Source organism: Polypterus senegalus, chromosome 5 (genome assembly GCF_016835505.1).
Source record: "Polypterus senegalus isolate Bchr_013 chromosome 5, ASM1683550v1, whole genome shotgun sequence".
In the NCBI taxonomy this organism is placed as follows: Eukaryota; Metazoa; Chordata; class Cladistia; order Polypteriformes; family Polypteridae; genus Polypterus; species Polypterus senegalus.
Window position 1 is genome coordinate 33,284,597 of NC_053158.1, and position 26,180 is coordinate 33,310,776.

Sequence of the window (26,180 nt, forward strand, 5' to 3'; positions counted from 1 at the left end):
TTTCACTTGTAGAGAACACAGTGACACTCTTACTTGTATGTTCAACAATATGCAACAATCACCACTTTCTAGAACCATAATAATAAAAATAAATATTGCAGTCATCCAAAGGAATGATGTGTCAAAAGACAAAATAAATGTTGGGACGTCAACCCGGATTAGAAGTGTCAAACCGTTTTAAGGTGTTTGCAGAGCTGGACAGTGTCTCTGTTGATTCTGAGGTGGTAGGCAGGGATGAGGAGCCCCAGTGGGCCACCTCAAAACCAGTCCCAGAAACAGAGAAGTAGTGATAGTTGGGAACTCAATTATGAGGGGAATTGAAGTGCAGGTTTGCTCCAGAGATAGATAGTCTTGCATGGTGCCTTCTGGGTGCACAGGTGGGGGAACCTCCCTGGAAGGGAGGATAGGCTCTTGGGTGGATCCAGTTGTCATTGTCCATGTTGGAACAAATGTCATACATAAGGGTAGTCTGCCAGTTCTGTGATCCAAATTCAAAGAGTTAGGTGCCAGGATGAAGTTCTGCCTGTGCCACGTGCCAGTCCAGGTAAGATCGAGGAGATTAGAAGGCTTAACGCGTGGCTCAAATCTTGGCGCAGAGTAGATAGGTTTAGTATAGGTTTATGGGGCATTGGGACTCCTTTTGGAACAGATTGGACCTATTCTGCCATGATGGGTTACATCTGAAACAGAGGGTGACCAAAGTAATTAGGAGGCGTATGAGTTTGGGCAGGGAGTTTAGGACAGGCCTAGTTATGAAGGCCAATAACATGGCCCAAGACAGAACTGGTGTTATACAAATGCTTTTCAGGTCTGGCAGGTTCAGCTGCAATCTCCAACCTATTTTTCTTTTTTCCATTTTTTTTAAGTCCAAAACATCCATATTTTTCATTCCTAGTAGCTGCATTATACACATTATATTTCTGGGTGAGCGCTCATTGGTTGTCAGCTCTCTCAGCAGTCACAGACTGGTTGGACTGAGCCACTTGGTATCTCAAACTGCTCAATGTTTAGTCACAGTAGCAGGCTGTGATTGTTTCAGACTGTGATAGATTATGTAAATGAGGGCTTCCTTGCCTCTGAAAATTGCTGAAAAAGTCAAGTAATGTGATCTATAGGACTGGTTAAGAGCTACATGGTTTGCCTTTATGCACCAATATCATCAACCTACTGTTAAACGGGGTGTACTGGAGGGACAAACCCTTTTTCATTGTTGTCATCTTGTTCTTTCAGAGAGGTTAAATTTAATGTTTAAAATAATCAATTCCAGGGACAATTGACTGTCTTTTCCTTTAAGACAATTAAATGGAATAAACTAACTGTAATCCGAGAACTGTAGATCCCAATGGGTTGTGTAGCCATGGAGAGAGAAGGCCAGAGAGAGCAGACACAGCAGATGTCCTGCAAACAGCAAACAAACAAACCTGAGTCCCGAAGACCGATTTCCTTGAAAGCCTCTCTAGTCCTCATTTTGATTAAAAACACAATAGATATTGTTATAGAACAAACAGTAAACAGATGGCTTCAATCAGTCATGTCAATGGTCAGGAGGAGAGCTGCAATCACAGACGTCAAAGTCTACAGCGTTAAAAATAAGTCCAGAATAAATTTTTTCTTTTCACATGAATTTCTACTGTAGCTAATCTTGTTCAATCAATTTGATAAGTATAAAACAAAAATAAGTGAATCCATTAGCAGGAAAAAATTAAAGCTATTCAAGCATTATAATTTAACAATTATGTATCACTGTGTGCATGAGTAGGAGCTGCAATGGACTGATGCCTTGTCTGGAGTATTTTCTGTCTTGTTCTCAGCTCCACCAGGTCATAGTAATGTTGTCACTGAGAGAAGATTAGAGTACAGGCAAGTGTGAGATTTATTATTATTATTTTTAAGGAAATGAAAAGTGAAAGTGGTCTGAAAATAAGAGTCAACCTGTGTTCTCACTGTGTGCTAATATTCAGTCTGACAGCAGGTGTCACTATTAGCTACAAGAAGAGGACACGGCCTATAGCTCCACTAAGCAAGCCTGGGATTTTTTTTTTCATACTCTGCTTTTGTACTTTTGTTTAACTTGAGATGAGGTTGAAAATCCAGCTGAAAAAAAATTGTGCAAATGAATTGAAATTTTCACAATATGATCAACTTGTCTGTGTGATGAAATCGCTCATCCAAAGGGCACAAAACATCTACTGAAGTTGAAATCTTTGCTCTTTGTAGAGTAGAATAAAACATGCATTGATGTGTATATGTTTTAACTTTATGACAATCAGTTTGGTTATTAAAATCCATATTTCTGGAAAAGACAATTTTTTTATAACAATAGAAGTTATAGATGATAAATTATAACTGCTTAATCCAATAATTATCATTATTATTATTATTAATGTCCTGAAAAAATACACATATATACAGTAGATACTGTAGATAGATATTTTATATACATATAGTGACCTCCACGGGCTACACAGCTCCTCAAATACCCAACACAATAGACACCAGGACACAAGTTTAGCAACACACACATTTAATTATATGTGGGGAAGCTCTTTCTCTCTCCTTCCTCACAACACCACCGTACAGCTTACAGAACTTTCCTTCTCTTCTCTCTCTTTTGCCTCCTTTTGGCAAGCTTCATACTCTTCCACTCTATTGTGACTCCCAGAGTAGTGGCAGCTGGCTCCTTTTAAAAGGCACCAGGAAGTGCTCCAGGTGTTTGGTGATCTTCTTCCAAAGGGCTCAGCCACTCCTGCAACACCCACTGGTGACGCCCAATGAACCCAAAAGGGCTGCGCCAAACTCTAATTTCCATGGAACCCTGTGGAAGTCCGGGGCAATGTTGCAATCCAGGGGGCTGCCATCTAGCATTCTGGAGGAGGCAGCCTTCCTCCATTCTTCCATTCCTTGGGCGTCCCAGCCACGTTGAGTTGCTTGCTGTCCCTTACAAAATATACACTGCCTGTGTTCAGGAATGACAGGTCACAGACAAAAATCTGGGGCTCCAACCGAGTCATTCTATTTAATAAACAGAAAGTTCAAAACAAAAGAGAACACTCCAGAGGCATTATCACACTTACCCTTGGCGTTCAAACAACAAAGTAAAGGTTTGGCTCTAGTGTGAGATTAGGGTCAGTTTGCTTGGGAGCTCTGTCTGGCAGGACAGTCTTGCCAAAATGATGCCTCTTTCCAGGTGTCTAGGAACTGGAATGGGTGGACAGCCCATTATAGAATGATGGCATAGATGACTGCACATCCCAACTAGGATGGTTCTCATTCTCTTTCCCATTCTGGATGAAGATATAATTGATGGACTGAAGGAGACTGCCTGCCAAGAACAGTTACTCCCCCAGTATGATAGGTGGAAGTGCTCCACTGGCATGGCTCTAGTTAGGACACTTGCAAGGCTGCATGGGAAGTGTAGTTCTGAAGGTCTGCCCTGTTGTGTTCCCCACATGCCACCAACGAATACTGCCAGACAAGAATTCTCTTTGTTTTATGACATTTCTGCCTGACAAAAGTACTACCTGAGTGCCGTGTTATGACACCTGAGGTACTCCCAGGTTCAGTAAAAAAGGGGCCTCCTCACCTCAGTCTGGGAGTCGAAGTAGGTGGACAAAGCTCACCTGGGAAGCATAGAGGAAGAAAAGAGTGAAAGAACTGTGTATAGGAATTAAATCTGTAAATATACTACTTTGAATCTGGGACTGGTGTCTGTGGTTGTGTCTGGGGTTTGGGCAATAAATGCAGCTGCTATAGGTATAACTAGACAAGGACGGTATTCAGCACCGGTATGCTTCTTTGGCAAAAAACACAACAAACTAAGAGCCCTTTTATCCAGTCCTAAAAACTTCTACATGTACAGACTTTCTGCACAAATAAATTGCTGTTTTGTTCTGGTTCTGAATTAATTTCTTATTCACATGTTGCCTGATGTATTCAATCATTTTCATTCAAAGTACACAACTTTTTTTGGTTCAAAAACTGATTCTGTCACAAGGTTATCTGCAATCTTTTATTTGATACAGTATATTTCTATAGTGAATGGTGTCTTGAAGTGCTTTACTGATAAATAGAGATTTTTTCAACAACTGCAGCTTTAGACCTAAAAGAAACTATCCATAATCAATAAGCCTTACTAAAATCAGTAGTTATAGTCACTATCATTAGTACCAAGAGACAAATAGGTAAGGAGATGTGAAAGGAACAATGTAATAGATAGATAGATAGATAGATAGATAGATAGATAGATAGATAGATAGATAGATAGATAGATAGATAGATAGATAGATAGATAGATAGATAGATAGATAGATAGATAGATGGGGGAAATTTGAATAATTTTAACAAACAACAAAAATCCTTCTCAAAAACACAAGAATTACAAAAAAGAAGAAAACTTCTGATTTGACTAATGATACAAGAGCAGACTCAGTGCTGCATTATGCACTTTATTGGTACAAAGAAACCCAAGTTGCATTTCTTGATACAGTTCTTCTGAGTAATTTGTTGCTTAACCCTTTTAACTCAGCCACATTTATGTCCGTTTTCTGCTACTTTGATTTAATTAGCTATAACTTCATCATCCTTCATTCAATATTAATGTTCTACCCTTCAAAATAAAAATCAGACATTTCTCTTTTCTCACCTAGAGAGTTAGTTATGTTGCAGAACATGTTGCAGCAGAATAAGTTACAAAATTCCATAATGTTTATAACAAAAATGCACTTTGAATGTTATTCTTATTTCCATAGGTATTTAAATAAGCTCCCAACACTATGAAAGTGTTAATAAAGGTGTCAGGAACATTCCGAATAAAATGTTATGAAATATCTACAAGTACTATTTCTAGGTTTACTATTCTGATATACTACAAAACAGGATTCTTCTCTGCTTTTACTGTTTTCAAATATTGAAGACCGATGACCTATGCGTCATTTTGAAGGGCAGATCTTACTCTGTCAGAATATTTGTAGTTGGTAAAAAAATTATACTGTGTACTCATATTACAATGGCAATAGTTACAACATTCTAAAACATCTTTGCAAAAAATGAAAAAAAAAAAGATTCTGAAATATTGAAAGTGGAGTGTGGGGTCATTTGAAAGGGCATACAAGGAAGCTACAGTGGGGTTGGGGTCGGGGTCAGCAATTCAGTCATCTTTGAGACATAAAAGGAAAAATATTGCAACATGGTATCAGGTTATGCAATATGTCATTGTATTGGCAAAACAATGTACTTTATTATTGCAATGAGGAAATGAATAATTTCATGCTGTTTTTTAAAAAAATTTGCATTATTGTTGAGTCCTGCTAGCAGGTCCAAAACAATGGTGCTGAGTTTAAAGTGTTAAATGTTGTCATGTGCGTGCAAATGGAGGCAACTTAAGGGCTTTATCCCCGAGCTAGGAGCTGTCACTGTTTTCTGATCCTTTCTCTTTTTCTCTCTCTGCAGACCAGGAGCCTCACATATAATGCCATGGGTAGATTTCTCACTAAAACATGGTGTATGGACAAAACAGTAAATGTGCGTACGCACAAAAAAATCCAGATGCACAAAACTGTGTATATGCCAAGTTCCACACACTTCCCCATTATAAATCTCAGTGAGCATGAAATTTAGCACACAGGCATGTTCTTACAGCCCCATCCCGACTCCTCACAGAATTTTGAATATTTGAATATGCAAATCAGTATAAATAGCCCCTTCCGTTCAGTGTCTGTGCAAAAGAGAATGGCAAAAGTGTGGAAAAAAGTGGAGGCAAGGAAAAATGTACTATTTGTTGGCATAAGCAGTAGTATAAGCAAGAAAAAGAACCTGGTGGAGTAATACCGCTTGGCAGAGGCACTTCAAAGTTCAAGTTCAAAAAGTCGCACAGTGTCCAAAATTAAAAAGAAGTTGTCAGATATCAAAGTCAATGTGAAAAGGCGAATTGCAGGACACCATCTGTTTATTCTGTTTCAAGATTATTACAAAAGCTGACCTCCCATGCCAAGGACGCAAATCCATGTGTGATGGTGAGGCTGTGTCGAGCACATCTTCAGGCACTGGCTGTTCAAACACCTCAGCCTTGGGAACCGCTGGGTGACCATCTGCCTCTGTGCTGATGGATTCTGTCCTGGAGTTACAAAATGCAACAGTTGTTGCTGTAAGAGATGTGGCCAATGAACTAAGGAATATAAGGGCTGTATTATGTGATATTAACTACAAAATAAATGAAATAGTTAAAAAAATGCTGCATCTGATTACCTGTTTTTACATTCTGCTAATTACATTCAAATGAAGTTGTAACGCTGGTTCATCATACCGCATCTCTTTAGGTACAGGCAAGCCATGATTGTGTGCCACATTATGCAGCGCGATACATGCTTGCATAATGCAACACACTTTCTGTGGACTATAAAGCACACATTAATAGATTGGAAATGCTTTCTATTTATATAAGCAAATTCATTCTTTGAAGGTGCCTTTATATTGTAGCATTGGCACTGAGCACCACAACGGATAGATTACTCGGAGTGATTCACTATCCTTAAAAGGACTACTTGCCTTTTCTAGCACTAGTTGGGAAAAGCACCTGTGACGGTGCGGAGTTGCCATTTTTATAGGCTATCCTGCTATAGATGATGCAATGCCTGCTCATTCTTTTGGTGATTCATCCCTGGCTGATGTTATTTGTCGAGTGCTTTTGCAATAGCAATGTGCGTGCAGCTGAACACTCCAGTTACATTTGGACGTTGCTGCAAATTTAACTTTTGTGTTTGCCAGTTTAACCACAGTGCAAGGAAATCTTGTATATCTGGATGACAAGTGGATAATACCATTCCACATGGCTGGCATGGCACAACTCAGTGATGTTTGTGAAATACCTGATCAGTCAGCAAATTCACTTTAAAAATCTCCTGCAGCTAAAAAGCCGACAGTGGACAAAACTTGCAAAGGAGCAGTAGAGCAAATTTCCTTAAAGTCTGCCTTTTTAAAGCCGGTGCCAGTTCAGCACACAGCTCTAATAGGATAGATCTTGGAAACTGAAATCGACTTAGAAGCCAGTCGTCATCATCTATAAATACACACTCTCTTCTAGTTCTTCCATTTACAATGTCTTCTAGCAATGCTAAAGCACTAGTATGGCCATTCCATGCACCATTATATTGTACAATCCAGTTAATTAAATTTGCAAATGGTATGCAATTAATTTCAGTGTATTTGATAAATCCCACATCATCGATACAAATATGAAAAAAGGCAGAACACACAGAAACAGTAGCATTGCTTTGACAATGGGTGCCACCAGTTTTCAAAACGAGCAGAAACTTATGTACGCATGGTGTGAAGCTGCCGTGAAAATGTGTGTGGCTTTGCACCAAGTTTAGTTTTTATGTTGTGCTGTGCTGTGCTGGGCTGGCGCCCTGCCTGGGATTTGTTCCTGCCTTGTGCCCTGTGTTAGCTGGGATTGGCTCCAGCAGACCACCGTGACCCTGTGTTAGGATATAGCGGGTTGGATAATGACTGACTGACTGACATCTCAAAGTGTGTATGGAAATGGGTGGACACAACATTTTTGTTTGTACGCACCTTTTACACATGAGGCCCCAGGTTGATTAGCAGCTCTTCTATCACTGACTTCCTCTCCTGTGTCTTTCTTCCTGGACTTACCAGCTGCCTTCATAATCTGAAACACAGCTACTGACTTCAGTTCAGTTTTGGACTTGTGTCTACAAAGATATCTCCGCAACTCATAATATCTCCTCTTTCATTGCCATAAAACCTGTCAAATTATATGGGCTTACCAAGGTGATACCCCAACTCTTTTTCTGTGTTCTTTGTATTTTACAATGCCCTCAGTCTTAGTGTGTCAGAGAGAGGATGTGCAGCATTATTCATAATGGCCAAAAGTTTTGTCTTCATTCTCTCCTTCACTGCTATTTCCAGGAGGTCAAAAGTTTGCCCCATAGCTCTGCTTTCCTTTTTAATTAGCTCAGTGGGCCTCTCCCATTACACCACAGCACAGAAATGGTACTGGCCATCACAACATCTCTGAGTTGTAGAACATGTAAAGAATGTCACTACCCACATTAAAGAAATGCAATCTTTAAGAAAAAGAGTGTGTTACAAGACTTTTCCAGCTTGGTAGGTAGGAAGATGCCTACATATATACTGAATGTTTCTGTTCCTCAGTATATCCAGTCTTTGGTTTCTCCAAATGTCCTATTAAGAATTCTCCATCCCTCCTCTTACCAGGACTGAACGATACTTTTCCATTCTTGCTCCAAAACTGTGGAATGATCTCCCTTTTCCTATTAGAACTGTAGCCAACTTATTCATGTTTAAGAGTGTTTGGAAAACACACCTTTTTCATTAAATATTTTGGAACTGCGTAGTTTCTCTTCTACAGGATAGCAACTGTTGCACCAACAATGAGTTTACAATTTTTTTTGTCTTAGTGTAGTTGCAGGTATAATTATGTAACAATAGTTTTACTCCATTTTGCCTGTTCTTTTATCTTGTTCTCTGTTACTTTTAATGCTTGCACCATCTATTCATTCTTGTATATTAAAACCTGCTTTGTAAGTAGCCTTGGATAACGGCATCTGCTAAAAAACAATATTAATAATCACTGACAAAGTACGTTTTGAGCCCTGGAGCTTGAACTGTTATGGCGGCCTTATAGCAACCAGCAATGAGGTCTGGGTAACCACGGTTAACTTCTTCAATGGTCCACCACAAAATTTTATTTAATAATATAATAATCTTTTAATTTGTATTTTAACTATTGTTTTGTATTGAATTACACTATAATATTAAGATTTTATTTTTTTAACTTTTCTCGTACAAAAGAAAAGCATTATGGACTAAACTCACTTCTAGTGCAACAGTAACAGCATTTTGTGCAGACCACCGCACCTTTTATAGTTGTAGGAGGCACACAGGATGGATGAGCCCCCCGGCCAGGATTCCAGAGGATCCCTTACCCAGACCGGAGCTCCTGAATAACTGAACAGGCATCCTGACTGGACACGGACTTGTACCTTCCCTTGCCATGACAGAAGAAGAGGACAGGGAAGGACTGTCCCTGTGAGATGTTTATTCCCCTCAGGTGCTAGATGGCAGCAGTTTTCCTTATCTGCGCCCATTCAGGAACTAGCAGGGAACGCCAGGAGTTGTAGTCTGGCCATACAGCTCTGCTCGGGTCTGTGGGTGCTGCAAGGGGGCTCTGCAGGGAGATGCGCTCCACAAAATATGGGAATTCCATATGACCATATGAGTACTTCCATCAGGCAGTAACCCTGGCATCGGAAGTACTCCCGGGTCCTCAATAAAAGGGACTGCACTCCCTTATCCAGGCGAGTTGGAGCTGGGAAGACGTGGAGCAACACTTGACTGGAGGAGGGCAGTGCAGTGGTGAAAGGAGAGGTGACAGAGAGAATATTTGTATAGAGAAAAAACCTGTGTTTGTGCTTATGCTACTTGGTGGAGGTACTTTTTTGGATGTTAAAACCATCCATTTTTTGAATCCGGGACTCTTTGTGTGTTCGTGTTGGGTTTGGGGCTTGCTGACAGCCCACTTCTTTCACACAGTGTGATCTGAGAATCACCAAAGTCAATGTCAGTAGTCAAGTTGAAAATTTAGGGGACTAAAGCAAGAAGTGAATATAGAATATACAGCCTAAGAAATCAGAAGAAAGAATGAAATTAACTTATATGACACCTGTATTGCCTGTAATGAATGAACAGGCAACATTTGTCACAATCATAAACTTTTAGTGTTTTGCTTCAGTGATTAACTGGAACTATGAATTTTAACTTTAATAATCTATAAATAGTAATACTCTATAAATGTTCTAGTCCTCATGAGGCCCCAAACAGAATTTCTGTTCAGCTCTTCTTTGTGTAGGTTGGTGGCTAAACACAGAGCCACAAGCGGTTGCTTAGCTCACTTGTGCCAGGAAATGGCAGGACTGAGTTCACATCTCAGCCTAGTCACTGTCATGGCAGAGATTGCATGTCCATTCCACGTCAGTGTAAGGTTTTCTTCCGTTTTTTATTTTAATGACATCTGTCAGGTTAAGTGGTGACTTTATTAACCATGTGTTTACTTGTGAGTCTGTTCTGTAATGGTCTGGCATCTTCTCCAGTGTTTGTTCCTGCTATCCACTGAATGTTAACAGGAGAGCTACCAGATGCTGTGACCCTGAACTGAATAAGCGAGATTTGATGGATGGATGGACTTCCTAGATGAGTTTCTGACTAAAGAGCTTATAACTCATCTCAGCTGCAAAGCCCTCAGAGCAGGTATTTAAAATAACAAAGCTCTTGGTTCTTAAATAATGTTATCTTCATAAGTGACTGATTAGTAAAGTCTTGTGTCTTTATTTGACAGTTACTTACAGTGCAAGTAATAAGATGATAAGTATAAGGCATGCAATACAATGGTGACATTTTGTCTTTGTGTCCTTCCTTTGGCTCTCCAATGAATAGCTGAATCATTCACTATCCTCACCTGGCTATTTTGTTGTCTTAGTCTAAAATTAGCTGCACTGGAGCTCACATTATTTGGCAATGACCTCCTTTGAGTTGAGATACTAATTGTTGTAGCTTTAATTTGCACCACAATGTTCCAATGGGGATCACCATTGGATGGATGTTAATCCCTAAAGCCACTTGGTGTGGAGCCACGAAGAAGGCAGGCTGAGTGTCTCCTGCTGCTTTGTCAGATTGGCTCAACTCAATAGGGACAGGGTCAGGTTTCTCCTGAACAGGTGTAAAACCTGTTGTTTATTTAACAAAGGCGGCAGCTGCTGTTCAACAGCAATTAAAACTTGCAGCTTGGGTGGAGGCCGCCAGGTGCGCCGTTTCCCATGGGCCAGCAAAACAAGTTCCCAGTTGCAGAGTTGGTGCCTGACAGACTGGCAGGTAGCCTTTGGGCTATTAGCTCAAGTCTCGGCCTGGATTTCAGAATTTTATCTGCCGTTCTGTCCTATTCTGTCTTATTAATTTGTGGGTTATCCAAATATGCAGTTATCATGGGTGCTATATAAAGCACTTCATGATGCTGTGCCCTTTGATGGCTGCCATTTAAAAAACATTTTGAGGTGACTGCAAACTGGCCTGGTGTAAGTGCCCCAAGATGGAACTGGTTTCTGCCAAGTTAGGCTGAATGTGAATTATGTGAGGTGAGAAATAGATGGGTGAGAAGATATCTGAGTCATCTCTCATTCTGAAATTCACTTAATCCAAGTCAGGGTCTTCATGGGGGTACTGGAGCCTATCCAAACAGGGTGTAGTACAGAGTATTCATCATTATAATGCTGACAAACACACCCATTCTCACAGTGGCCAATTTGGAAATCACCAGTAAGACAAGCCAGTAGATCTTTGAGTGTTTGAGGCCTGGAGGAAAATCTAAGCAGTCAGGGGGAAAATGCTTAGATTACACGGGGAGATTCTGGGTGTGGGACCCAAACTCAAAATGTAGAATCTATCAGTTTGAATGAATAGTGGGAGGCAGGATTGCCATGTTATGCCATTTCCGTACTCGCTTAATCCAGACCAGGGTTGTGGGGGGCAGGGCCGTCTTAACAGCTGTGGAACTTGGTCCGGACACAGACAGGCAGATACGTTCATGTCACCCACAACACATTTATTTACATTACTATTTACAATTAAAGTGCACCACAACCCCAAAACTCCCCCAAAGTCCAGGCCTTCACAATGCCTCTTTCTCTCTTCAGGCTGCCTCCTTGTCTCCTCCCAGATCTCGTCCTCTGCACTCCCGACTCCAGCCATCGAATGGATGGAGGCGGCCCCTTTTATAATGTGCTCCTGGTGTGTCCCGGCAATCTTCCACTGGCACGCTCCAGTGTGGCAGAAGTGCCGGCTGCATCCCCGAAAGCACTCCGGGTGTCCCTGCTCCTCTTCCCCCAGCACATGTGGGTGGGGTGGAAGTGCTGAGGTCTAGGGCTCCTCAGGCATCTGGGCGCCCCCTGGCGGTGACCACGGGCCTCTACAGGGCTGAGCTTCTGGTCCCCAGATCCACCAGGGCAGTCGCTCCCACGTGCTCAGGGGGAGGCATAAGCCCTCTTCCGGTCCTCCAAGGTGTCAAAGCCAGGTTGCTCCCCCAGAAACCTGCAACACAGCATTATAGGCCCCCAAGCAACTACCCAGCGTGCCCATGTGTTAAGACAGTCCTGGTGGGGGGCAGGTTGGAGCCAATTCTAGCTAGCATAGGGCACAAAGCAGGAACAAACATTGGACAGGGTGCCAGTCCATTACAGACGTAGGATTGTTTAACATTACAATGAATATACCGTGACACCGTGGACAGACTAGCTCTCAAGGATTATAATTCAGTTTGTTCACTTACGAGTTGTTTCTATTATAATGAAGATCTTTGAGATAAGGTTGTACAGCTCCTCTGATTCGTCAGACTTGAGAGCAGATGCAGTACTAGCCGCAGTGTGTGGACTTTGCTCTTTCTTGGCTGGTAAACACTGATTCATTACCATTTGACACTGAACTCTATTTATTTAGATGTCTTCTCTTCCTATTTCTTTGCACTTTACCTTTGTAGTACACATTTTCCCCTCAATCTGTCTCATGTTACTTTTTCATTGAATTTTATAAATGATATTATCGATTGCTTGTGACTTGTACAGATTTTGTGCCCTTATGCTTAACTCTTCTTAAGGTCACAGCCTCAGAATGACTGCAATCAAGAAGAGAAAGGAGGCTTCATTTTGAAAGCCCTCCTCAGTTGACATGCTGCCTGAGGGCTCCTGGGCTGGTATAAGTCAGTGTGTTGGAGTCTTTGATGAAGGTGTCCCAGACAGGATTTTTTTTCCACATTGCAGCTACAGATGTCATGGTACTGTAAGCCTTAACTGTGGCCATAATTGGCAGAATTGGAGACAGGAAGTGAGTAGTAATGAACAAAACCGCAAAGCAGTTTCACAAAATTGCTTCTAAAATTTGTTCTGTATGTGATTTTGAATTTGTGAAAAGTACAAGTCACAAAAATGATTTTGGGTGGGGGTAGGGGGTGTGGTCCCTCGCCGGGACGCTCAGGAGGACCGGAGGAGGGCTTTTGCCTTCTCCAGACCGCGAGGGGGCGTCCGTCCTGGTTATGTTGGGGGCCTTGGGTAAAGGGCTTGGAAGCCCAGCCCTGTAGGGACCCGTGGCCACCGCCAGGCAGCGCCCCAGTGCCTGAATGTCCCGGGAGCCCAGCACTTCCGCCACACCAGAAAGTGCTGGGGGGAAGACGACGGGGGACACCCGGACGGCTTCCGGGTGTGCAGCCGGCACTTCCGCCACACTGGGGCGTGGCTTCGGAGGAATGCCGGGAAGCAACTGTAGCCCATCTGGGTTCCCATTTAAGGGGCCGCCTCCCTCCAGTCAGGACGGGAGGCAGCCGAGAGAAAGGCACAGAGACTGAGAGGCCTGGACTTTGGGGAATCGGTGCAAGAGGCACTGGAGTTTGTGCATTGTAAATATTGACAAAAATAAACGTGCATTGGGTGAACTTACGATGTCCGTCTGTGTGTGTCCGGGCCAGCGTCCACAGGGGTTAACGTTTTTTAGAGCGAAAAGAAAGGAATATTGGTCTGTAAGGTTTTTTCAACAGCCTTTACTCAATTGCTCTCCAGCACTGATTGTCCATGACTTTTTGCATGTAGCGCCATCCTCTGTCAACGTCATCATGCACTTCCCTGCCTGCACATTCATATCACCTGTTCTGATGTGAACCACTCTTTTAGGGTCGGAGGTAACACCATCTGCATTCACGTTCCCCATCTCCATAAGCTGATCCAAGATAATATCCTTCTGGAGGCTCACCAGCAGCCACATAGCCAGGCCAAGTGCTTGTCGATAAGTGCTCTCACGCCAGGCCCCCATTTCTGTGCTTGCAATCAGAACATATTTTTCCATGATTTCATACATGGAGAAAAATGCTGCAGATGGAATAAAATAAAATTTGTTCAGATAGTTTTTTTTGCAAAGCAAACTCTAAAGTTTCACTGCTAAGTATGAAACCCTTTCCGTGGAATCCCACTTTTATGTAAAATAAAAACTCACGCTTGCTCTCATGTCTACTATTAAACTGTTTGGTTTTAAGAGGCTTATTTGTTGGTCAATCAGTGGAAAACAATATAATTGTTAAAAACAAACTTTTTACAATTTGAAGGGCCCATGGGTTGTATTCACTTCCTAAAGACACTTGCATAGAAATTGCAGAACTTGTGATGTACTGGTTAAAACTTTGGACTTCAAATCTTAAAGTTGTGGGTTCAGATCCCACAACTGACACCACTGTGTGACCATGAGCAACTTACTTCACTTGTCTGTGTTCCAATTGGAAATCAAAAGAAATGTAACCAGCTGTGTCTCTAATGTTGTAAGTCACCGTGGATAATGGCGTCAGCCAAATAAGTTAATAATAACACAAGCCTCACTATTCATGTCTGTGCTTGGAGACACATGAAGGCATTATTTCCCACACATTAAAATGATGTTCATTTGACTAAATAGACCTTAAATACTCTGTGCAAAGCACATGTAGCTATTCATTAGATTTGAGTGGAAAGTACGTATTAGAAATTTTTGCTATTAACATTCAAAGCTGTTCATAATTCGGCACCTCTCTCAAATCTGTTATCAATCAATCAATCAATCAATATTTATTTATATAGCACATATTCATACAAAAAAATGTAGCTCAAAGTGCTTTACAAAATGAATAGAAAAATAGAAGACACAATAAAAAATAAACGTAAGTCAACATTAATTAACATAGAATAAGTAAGGTCCGATGGCCAGGGTGGACAGAAAAAACAAAAAAAAACTCCAAAGCTGGAGAAAAAAAAATTATAAAATCTGTTATAAATATATATGCCCACTTGTACTCTTAGATCATCTTTTTCAAATCTCCTTGTTATACCTTCTGCTCTTTTATCTACCATGGGGTATAGATCCTTTAGCGTCGTTGCTCTCGTCTTTGGATCGCCCTCCTTCAAGGTATTCACAGCATCGATTCACTTTCCAAGTTCTGATCTTTTCAAACTTGCCTATTCCTCTGATTTCGTTTTATGACTGTATGTTTTTTTGGACTTTACAGCCATATTTTCATAATGTTATTTTATTTTAATTGTTTTTATTATAATTTTATCTTTAACTTATTGTAAGGTGTCCTTAAGTGCCATGAATGATAAAATGAATTATTATTATTATTGTTATTAGTAATGTGCAGTAAAATAATTTCTATAAATATCTCATCAATCTTTTTTTATTTCTTCAGTTCAGGCAGTTCAGGCAGTATAAATGAAATATTTCAAACACCGAATAAATGAAGCAATGTTATATGAATAAATGTGTATAGTGTTGGGGGGAAGCCAGTCATGACCGTTGTGAGATGAGCCATAAGCCCCTCAGGTATGTAACACTTTACACAGCAGTTCTCAAATGAAGTCCTGGAGACCCCTAACACTGCAGGTTTTAATTCCAACCTGTTTAACAGCCCATGAGTTATTTTACCTTAAATTGATCTCATTTTATTAACTTTTTTTCTTTTCTCTTATTCTGAATTCAGGAAAGCTCAGAAGTGATATATGAATGCTTAACTCTCTTTTCTTATTTTCCAATTAATTTACTTTTTTCTGTGTAGTTCACTCCTTTAATTGTATCCTAATAGCGACAATTAACAAGAAGCAGAGCAAGCACCTAGGTGAATCAGCATCAGACCACTAACGTGCGCCTTACTAAACGAATGACCAGGCCACCTGGAATAGCAAAATGAAAGTCATAATAATGAAAATCTCGAAAACCAAGTGAAAAAAGTCTGAATTAGTGTAAGCTGCTGTATTGCAGAATATTCATAAGAAATATAATGATCTACTACATGAGGTTGAAGTACATAATAAACGAAAATAGTTCATATTTGAAAATGTGTGCTTCAATTTAAATGTTTAAAGTGTACATAATCTCAATTGTAATAGAAATTTGTCATTTTTCGCCTTCTGACTGACATCCAGAGTAGGCGAGATCTATAGTAAAAAAATAAAAAATAACATCATTGCTAATACGTGATCGAGAAATAACCCCACATGCTTACATTTGAAATTTGTCATTTTTAACCTGCTGAGAGTGGCTTTTAGAGGCCTAGCAACACTAATAAAGATTCACATATCAAAAATATTATTATATTTGTAATCAGCAACCATAAAATTGCATAAAACAACACCCCACATGGATATAATATTGATACACATTTGTCTGAGGCTTTGTGGAAAAGTAAATTTGACTCCTAATGTCCCATTAGGGGGTGAACCCCCCCTGTGGTCGGTTGATGTGACAAGCACAACTTTATATTTGTGCTGAAGACCCCTATTGGCTTACTCTTCTTCTTCTTCCTTCGGCTGCTCCTGCTAGGTGTTGCCACAGCAGATCATCTTCTTCTATATCTTTCTGTCCTCTGCATCTTGTTCTGTTACACCCATCACCTGCATGTCATCTCTTACCACATCCATAAACCTTCTCTTAGGCCTTCCTCTTTACGTCTTCCCTGGCAGCTTTATCCTTAGCATCCTTCTCCCAATATACCCAGCATCTCTCCTCTACACATGTCCAAACCCATGCAATCTTGCCTATCTGACTTTGTCTCCAAACATTCCAACCTGAGCTGACCCTCTAATGTACTCATCCTCGTCACACCCAATGCAAATCTTAGCATCTTTAACTCTGCCACCTCCAGCTCTGTCTCCAGCTTTCTGGTCAGTGCAACCATCTCCAACCCATGTAACATAGCTGGTCTCACTACCGTCCTGTAGGCCTTCTCTTTCACTCTTGCTGATATCCGTCTGTCACAAATTACTCCTGACACTCTTCTCCACCCATTCCACCCTGCCTACACTCTCTTTTTCACCTGTCTTCCACAATTGGCATTACTCTTTACTGTTGATCCCAAGTATTTCAACTCATCCACCTTCGCCAGAGTGTAATGTCTTGCACAAAAATGGTCCAAAATTACCTAAAAATGGAAATATTCGGAAGGGCCAAAAATATTTGGAAACTTCAAAAAGCCTGAAGTCTTGCATAACTAGACATCAAGATGAGTTGAATGGTACATCATATGTCGGGGTTTTCTCACAAGTCAGAAGGACAACGAATAAAACCTAAGAGTTTTCAGAGTTAATAAGTAACTTATGAACACAAACCAAAACAGAAACAGATTAAAAATTTGCTCCATGTAACAAACCTAAAAGGCTTGATACATTCTAATGAAAAATTTTCCAAACTTAGTTTTATAATGTTTACATTGACCTTGAATCACTGAAGCAGGGAAATAACCAGGGCCGGTGCCAACATTAGGTCGCAGATCATATGGGGGGGAAAATCCCAGGCATATGGGTTAGCTACCAAACTGTTAGTTGGTGCACTAATGAGCTTGGCCTAGGGTGCAAAATACCCTTTTGCCAACACTGAAAATAACAACTTGATTAATGAGGCTAGGAGTTCAATTGCAAACAGAATTTGCTTTGGAACAATACCTCCCAGACATGGGGGATCGTTAGGACTGAGTTTGAGAACCACCAACTTAGCATTTAATAATAATTTGTGTAACACTAGTACACCATCACCAGGGGATGCTGTGCCTCTTAAATGGCAACAGGTTTCTGGAGTCAGCTGCAATGGAAAAATGATCTAGTGTAAAAACACTGGAGGATAGTGAATAAATCAGGAGGTCCTCAAGCCAATAATGGATGAAGGGTGACGACCCACCATGCAATGCATACCTCTCTGTTACACATTATAATGGACAGGTGACCTGGAGGATGCTTTACCTGACATTTTATATAGGAACTGTGGCTCAGGTCAGAACAGGCATATGGGGCTGATAAAGAGACCTTTTAGAAGAACAACCCCAGAGGTTCCAAGGGTAATCGTTCAACTAGACATTATCCCCAAGGCACTCTTGGAAGTAATTTCTTGTCAGACCTAAAAAACTTCCTCTTGCCCCTTCATGGCTGGTCTTAGAAATAGGAGGATGACGTTTGGCAAAGGCCTTACTGGCAGAGAGTAGAGAGGCCAAAGGTAATACAGAGCAGTATGGGATTTTTGGTAAAGGAGTGGCTATTTTTATATTTTGGTGGGAAAGTACCAATTGTATTACAACTGTTTGACAGAATTGCAAACGGTATGTGGGAAAGGTGCTATATAAATAACATCCATCCATCCATCCATTATCCAACCTGCTATATCCTAACTACAGGGTCAAGGGGGTCTGCCGGAGCCAATCCCAGCCAACACAGGGCGCAAGGCAGGAAACAAACCCTGGGTAGGGCGCCAGCCCACCGCAGATAAATAACATGCATTATTATTATTATTATTATTATTATGAATGTAAGACCCGTTGGTGAAGTAGTTTTTTACTCCTTATTCTGTATGTTATGTCCATTCCTTGTATTTTAGCCACCCACACTTACCATTTTTTGTTACTTCCTGGCTTTCTTTGTGCCGCTCAGTGTTAATAAGATCTGAAAGACATTTCCAATAGCCATCTTGCTCAAATGTTCATTAAAAGTGCTTTCTGGTAATATTTGCAAAAAAAATCTTTTAAGTTTGTACTAAATAAGCCCTTAATTCCAAAAATAAATGGAGGAAGTCAAAGAATCAGCTCTTCCTCAAGTAGTGGAGGTAACCTGTGCTGTGCCTTACATCCAACTCTCATCTTGGGCACTCCTTCTTCTGACCATTGCAATACAAAGTAATTTATGTTATGGCCACCTAAGCATTATTATTTCAAATTTAAGTAGGATTCTAAAAATCTTTTCCCCAAAGTCTCATTTCTGGCTTCTTGTTTTTACATTCTATTTAAATGAAAAATAACAATATCTCATTAATGGCCATTAAATCACTTGCTTCTGAGTGACAGAGGTTAAGTAATCTAAATCCTATTACATTTGTTACTCACCACTGCTTGTTAGCTCTGTGACCTGTTTACGCTATTTTACACTCTCTTAAATGTCATGGTCACAAAAAGAAGGTAGTTCAGTAGGTTGAAATCACTTTGTTCAAATACAAATAATGATAGTTTGTGCCTTAAGGCAATATTTGTTGGGCAACATGAAGCTGATGTGGAGATATGACCTCTTCATTTTTACTTTCTTATATACGAAGTATAGGAAAAGGATTGCAATCGTCCAAGGATTCGATATCGAGATTTTGATGAATCGTGACATTTTAGACCTCCCTGAGTCCGCAAATACCATTTTTGGAATTATGTTTGTCTGTGTGTGTGTGGGTGTGCGTGTGTGTGTGTGTCTGTATGTATACATGATAACTTGAGTACGCTTTCAGTTAGGTCAACAAAATTTTGCATACAAGTGTAGATTTCTATCAGCTTTTGGGCAATTTCCGTTAACCGGAAGTGGTACTTTACATTTTATTCATGCAGCTGCAGGGTCTGATTTATTCAACTTTACTTTTATAATAATCATTCAATATACAGTATTATTAATTTGATTTGATTTGTTGATGTTTTTTTAATGTACATAATATAAAAATATAATCATTGTCTTGCAGAAGGCTTGTGTTTATTTTATCTTATTGTTTATTCCTCTTGTTAATACAATCCTTTTGTGCGCTGTTTAACTTAACGATAGACCACACCATCACAGCTACAATTTTAATGTTGCCTTTAATTAAAAATATTGTCATTGATTTTTTTTGTGTGTTTTGGGGACTTCCATACTACTCAAATTCAATTATGAATTTATTTTTCACTAGCTATTGTCCTGAGAGACTTGTAAATGTAACATAATCCTGCAATGCAATTTTTTGCTTACAGGCTCCACTATTTTGTAGTGATTGCATTGGCAATTGCTATGGCAATCAATCCCATAAACACCTGGAAATGCTAAATATGTGATATTATCAGTGTGTCCATACAAAAATCCTGACTAATCCGAGTCTGGATAATAAAAAAAAAACTCTCCTGATTATCAAATTTTTTTTGGTATTTTTGCGTTTGATTTTTGACTAACGTTCTTGGCTTGGCAGTAGGTTTATTTGACTTTTATTTGGGCAATGACACCATCTTCTATTTCTGACCACATTTCATCTACTGATCCTTTAAATTAAAGTTTTTCAAAGTCTCTTGTTGAGGCAGAACACAAGATTGCTATAGAAAGGAATAAACAAAACTCAAACTCCAAAACACAGAATAAACAGAAGTAAAACAAAGGAACTTGCGTAAATCATATATTTCTATGAGAAACATTCTGAGATTTTTAAGGTTATGAAGTTTCAAGGTATGGTAGATATACTCCTGGTTCCAGAGAATGCCAATGGTTTGCATGTTCATCAGCACATGCAAGTAAGAATTTCATTGTATTCTGTACACAAGATAATAATGGCCCTATAAACCTATACACCATAATTGGAGGCTCTATTATTTCCTAGTTAGTGTTCTAACCAAAAGGATTGTCCACAAATGCCCTCAGTAGCAGGTCAGGTCAGGTTGGGGATCATGCACTAGTACAACACAATGCCGCATACACAACATGAAGAAACAGATTGGGATTCTGGTTGACAAACCTCCAGGCATACACGTGGTCCGGTCCCACCCTCCAGAAATGACCTTCTATTTACTGCAGCCAGGTATTACGTGGGCATCCCCTTGGCTTGGTTTGGCTGCTCTGGTGCTCAGCAATGAGGATCCTGTGAGGCTGATCACCCTCGGGGAACCACGCCACACGGCCATATTGCTGTGACAGATGCTCCTTCACAATGCAGGTAAAGCGCCTCATTCGGAGCTCCATGGACAACCGCTCATTCAACGCAAAGTTGACCAAGTGGTACCCAAGGACACTCTGAAGAGACAGAGTACCAAAGGAGTCCAGTCTTTGTCTCTAGTCACTAGATAGCATCCATGTCTCACAACCATATTGTAAAACAGCACCAGGACTCAACACTTGGACCTTCGTCCTTTTACAAAGATATCAGGAGTGCCACACACACCCCTCTCCAGTGACCTCATGACCCCCCGTGCTCTCCCAATCCATCTACTGACTTTATAGGATAGAGTCGCCAGAGACATGAATGTTACTGCCAAGGTAAGTAAACCTCTCGACAAGGTCAACATTCTCTCCACAGACTGACACATTGCTGATGGCTGTGCCCAAGAGGTCATTAAAGGCCTGGATCTTCGTTGTTATCCAGGTCACTTGCAAGCTCAGACACTCGCGACCTCTGATCAAAGCCTCTATTGACTCCACGAAGATCACAGCATCTTTGACAAAGTCAATATCAGTGAATATTTCTTCACCAATGGATGCCCCACAAGCTGCTGGATCCCATAACCCTGTCCATCACCCAGTCTATGCAAGCATTGAACAGAGTAGAAGCAAAAACACACCCCTGATGAACCCCAGAATAAACTGGGAAAAATGCAGAGGTTCTGCCTCTACTCTGCACAGCACTCACAGTACCAGTGTACAGGCCAGACGTGACATTCAGCAACTTTGGGGGGATCCTGCAAAGTCTCAGAATGACCCACAGAGCAGAAGATCAACTGAGTTGAATGCTTTACAAAAATCGACCAAGGCTGCAATGAAACTGTACTGATATTTACTTTTGTACTCCATGAGAACCTTCAGTGCTAGGATGCAGGTGATGGTAGACTTCTTAGGCGTAAAACCAGAGTGCTATGGTTGCTGGTAGGTGAGCAAGTGATCATGGATCCTATTAAAGATGGCCCTAGCAAACACTTAACCCAGCATCGATCGCAGTGTTATCCCCCTGTAGTTGCCGCAATCCAGGTGATCACCCTTTCCTTTCCATATAGGGACGACAAGTCTTATTTTCCATTCAGTTGGGATGATCTCCATCTCCCAAATGGAAGCAAAATTGCTTGTAATGTCAGCAGGACAGCTTTATCACCATCCTAGAAAAGTTCACCCTGGAAACAATGGATCCCTAAAGCTTTCCCTAGCATCAGCTAGTTCACCACCATTGCAATCTCAGGGAGACTGGGTGGTTCACAGCTAATTGGATGATCATCCTCAAGAAACATGGACACAGAGATGTCCAGCATCCTAGCCAGAGAATAAACAGCTGCTCAAAGTACCAAGCCCATAACTGTAGCGCCATGCATAAGGACTGTTCCATCACCCACCCATACTGCGACTCTCCAAGAAACAGATTTGGGTTTGCATAATGCTTTGATTCCTTTGTAAGCAAGACATGGGTAACAAGACCATCCATTGTGTGTCACTTTCTCACAGATTCCTTTAACAAAGGCCTCCTTATCTGCCCTCAGAGCCCTCAAAGCCATCCTTCCCAGTTCCTGGTACAGATGGGAGTTGCCTTCAAACTGTGCGCTGCAACTCCTCTCAATGAAATCCAGGGTGCCCTGTGAGATGAAACACCTTGTTCTGCAAACACCGGCAACAACAATACAATCCTCAGCAACCTTCAGGGTCTTGTCACAGAAGGTCACCCATATCACATGAGTCACCAGTCACACCTAAGTCTGTAAGTTCTTCACACAAACTGCATGTAAACTCATTAGAAACAGCCTGATCTTGGAGTTTGGCCATGTCCAACCTCATTCTCCTAGCAGGTGGTAGCCTACTCGACCTAAGCTGGATCTTCAGAGTAGCAACAACAAGTCTGTGGGCAGAATTCACAAACTTTGCACTAATGTATATAGTGCAATTCTGCAGGAGCCTTTGATGTCTGCCCATGAGGATGGCATCAATTTCCTATACCGCACCACCAGTATTGGAGTACCCAGTTCAATAATGCAGCTAAGGGCACTGGAACCAGGATCCAGCGATCCACGGCCCTTGACCTTTTAAAATGTCAAGGAACATGTAGCCACTTTCACCATAGTCTGCAGACAAATGTGGACCAACTCAATATGTATAGCCAGCCCTGTCAGTGCTAGTGATTACACTGAAGTCACCCATGACCAAAGGAATGTCACAACGCGGGCATCCATCAACCACCATGTGAAGTTGTGAATAAAATGTCCCCTTTACTGAGGCATCACCGCAGTCATAGCATACACTAAGACAACAGACAAGGCACCCAGAGAGAGCTTTAATCTGAGTATCATAATAAGCTTGTTATATATCTGCACTGTGATATTAATTGCAGGGTTCGATTATGCAGCCATGTGTGGTAGGTCTGCTGTTTGGTGAGATGAGCTTGATTGCTTTGAAAACTCAGCCATTCTCGTCGCCAAATTTTATGTCTAGGAAAGAGAGACGCTGACAGCTGGTAAGTGCAACAACTTCAAAACCCTTTTTATTGTCCTCTCTCCTTTTCCTCTTCCAGACCAAAGCAATCAAGCTCATCTCACCAAACAGCAGACCTACCGCACATGGCTGCATAATCGAAACCTGCAATTAATATCACAGTGCAGATATATAACATAGCTCCTTGAAAGGAGTGACATTTGACACCATAGGAAGTAGTCAATCCGGCAGAGCAGGGGTGCCCAATATGTCGATTGCGATCGACCGGTAGATCCAAAAGGTAGTGCAGGTAGATCGCGTTGCATTCAAAAAAAAATTTTTTTAAATGTTAGTCTATCATATATCCTCCCTACAGCATTTGTCACTTGACTGACATACAGTCTGAGATCTCTTTTCTTCTAACACACTGGTCATCCCGCACTCAAAATCAAACGTGCGAGCTACTGCAAAACTCCGGCTATCTAAGTGATCTAGTTAGCCTTCCAATTTATATCAACTAAAGAAGGGATTTAAAAAAAATTGTTGGTTATGGGCTGGATGTGGAATTGGAAGAGGATTTTTTCTCTCAATGTCACAATTGAAGTGCGTTCGTCTCATCTGTCAATCTATCATTGCTATTCCAAAGAAGGAAAATGTGGAAAGGCACTTTCGAACTGTTCATAAAAACTACGAAACTGACGTCCTTCCAAAAAGCGATCTGAGAAAGAGAAAGAGGGAACTAAAATCACAGTTAATAGGACAGCTGTCATTTTTCACTAGGCTGAATTCAAAAGCAAAGGCAGACAAACCGAAGCATCATTCCGGGTGAGTCACTCGATCATTAAGCATAAGAAGTCCTTCCAAGATGGAGAGATGATAAAAGAGGCCTTCGTTGAGGCAGATGGCTAGGGAGAAATTCCTGCTGAGATTTCAAGACCCCTGGCTGGAAAAAAAGGAGTTTCTCCTTGTCATTAAACATGCAGAAAACAAGCAACTTAATAACGATAAATGGCCGCTAGACTTGGCATTTTTTTCCGATCTGACCAACATGTTGAATGAGTTTAATTTAAAGCTGCAAGGAAAAGAGAAAACCATGGTCAATATGATTAGCTCAATTAATGCTTTCAAACGAAAAATGCAACATCTGCCCTCAAAGCTGCAGCACCTTGATTTAGGGAACATCCAAAACCTCTCGTCAGAGCTGGAGACGCAATGGAAGGCATGTGCGCAACTTGACAGCATACGCTACAGAGCAATTGTCTGTCAGACTTTATCTAATGGAAAAATGTAACGATTTGAGTGTTGCCCAATGTAGCGGAGTAAGAGTAGTGTTTCTTCTTCACAAATTTACTCAAGGAAAAGTAAAAAGTATGGTGCAGTAAAACTACTCTTAGAAGTACAATTTTTTTTTTTAAAGTTACTCAAGTAAATGTAACGCAGTAAATGTAACTTGTTACTACCCACCTCTGATACTTAGTACATATATATATATATATATACAGTACTGTGCAAAACTTTTAGGCTGACATTTTTCTGCACCCCAGTTCCTATGTTTTCATGCATGCTTGAGTCGCGTGGCCTTGTTTCCACGTCGGAGGTATGGCTTTTTGGCAGCAACTCTTCCATGAAGACCACTTCTGGCCAGACTTCTCTGGACAGTAGATGGGTGTACATGGGTCCCACTTGTTTCTGCCAGTTCTGAGCTGATGGAACTGCTGGATATCTTCCGATTTTGAAGGGTAATAAGCCTGATGTGTCTTTCATCTGCTGCTACAAGTTTCCTTGGCCGACCACTGCGTCTACGATCCTCAACGTTGCCCGTTTCTTTGTGCTTCTTCAAAAGAGCTTGAACAGCACATCTTGAAACCCCAGTCTGCTTTGAAATTTTTGTCTGGGAGAGACCTTGCTGATGCAGTATAACTACCCTTGTGTCTTGTTGCTGTGCTCAATCTTTCCATGACATGAAACAGACAGATGAAATAGACATTAAGCCCGTTACAATAACGGGCACTAGAACAGTAGTGCATAAACATTAGTAGGACAGTCATATTAAATGGCAAGGGACCTTGTATGTGGCTGTAATATGCGTCACAGTATTGTGTGCCTTTAATTTTCTCTTGCAGTAATACTGGTTTGTATTTCTGTAAAATGCCTGTAATTTTCTCTGACAGTAATACAGTGGAACCTCAGTTCATGACCATAATTCGTTCCAAAACTCTGGTCGAAACCCGATTTCGGTGTGAACCGAAGTAATTTCCCCTATAGGATTGTATGTAAATACAATTAATCCGTTCCAGACCAAACGAACTGTATGTAAATATATATTTGTTTAAGTTTTTAAGCACAAATATAGTTAATTAAGTCATAGAATGCACAGCGTAATAGTAAACTAAATGTAAAAACATTGAATAACACTGAGAAATCCTTGAACAACAGAGAAAACTAACACTGCAAGAGTTCACGCTATAGTGCTATGAACCACTCGCTTTTTTTAATGAGTTTTAAGCACAGGGAAAAAAATGAACATTTGAAAAATCCGCAATTTAATAAACAACCAAGAAAAGTAACATTGCAACAATGCATGCGCGCGCCTGAGTGTGTGTGTCTCTCTCGCGCGCCTGTGTGTGTGTGTGTGTGTGTTTCTCGCGTGCCTGTGTGTGTGTGTGTGTCTCTCTCGCACGCCTGTGTTTGTGTGTGTGTCTCTCTCACTCTGCAGTGTGTGTGTCTCTCTCTCGTGCGCCAGTGTGTCTCTCTCGCCCACCTGTGTGTGTGTGTCTGTGTGTGTCTCGCGTGCCTGTGTGTGTGTGTGTCTCTCTCGCGCACGCGCCTGTGTGTGTCTCTCTCTCTCTCTCTCTCTCTCTCTGCACAGGGAATGCACAGGGAGATACTGAACACGTGCAGCCCCGTGCATGCGCAGACACACACACGGACCCCTAGACGCACACAGGGGTT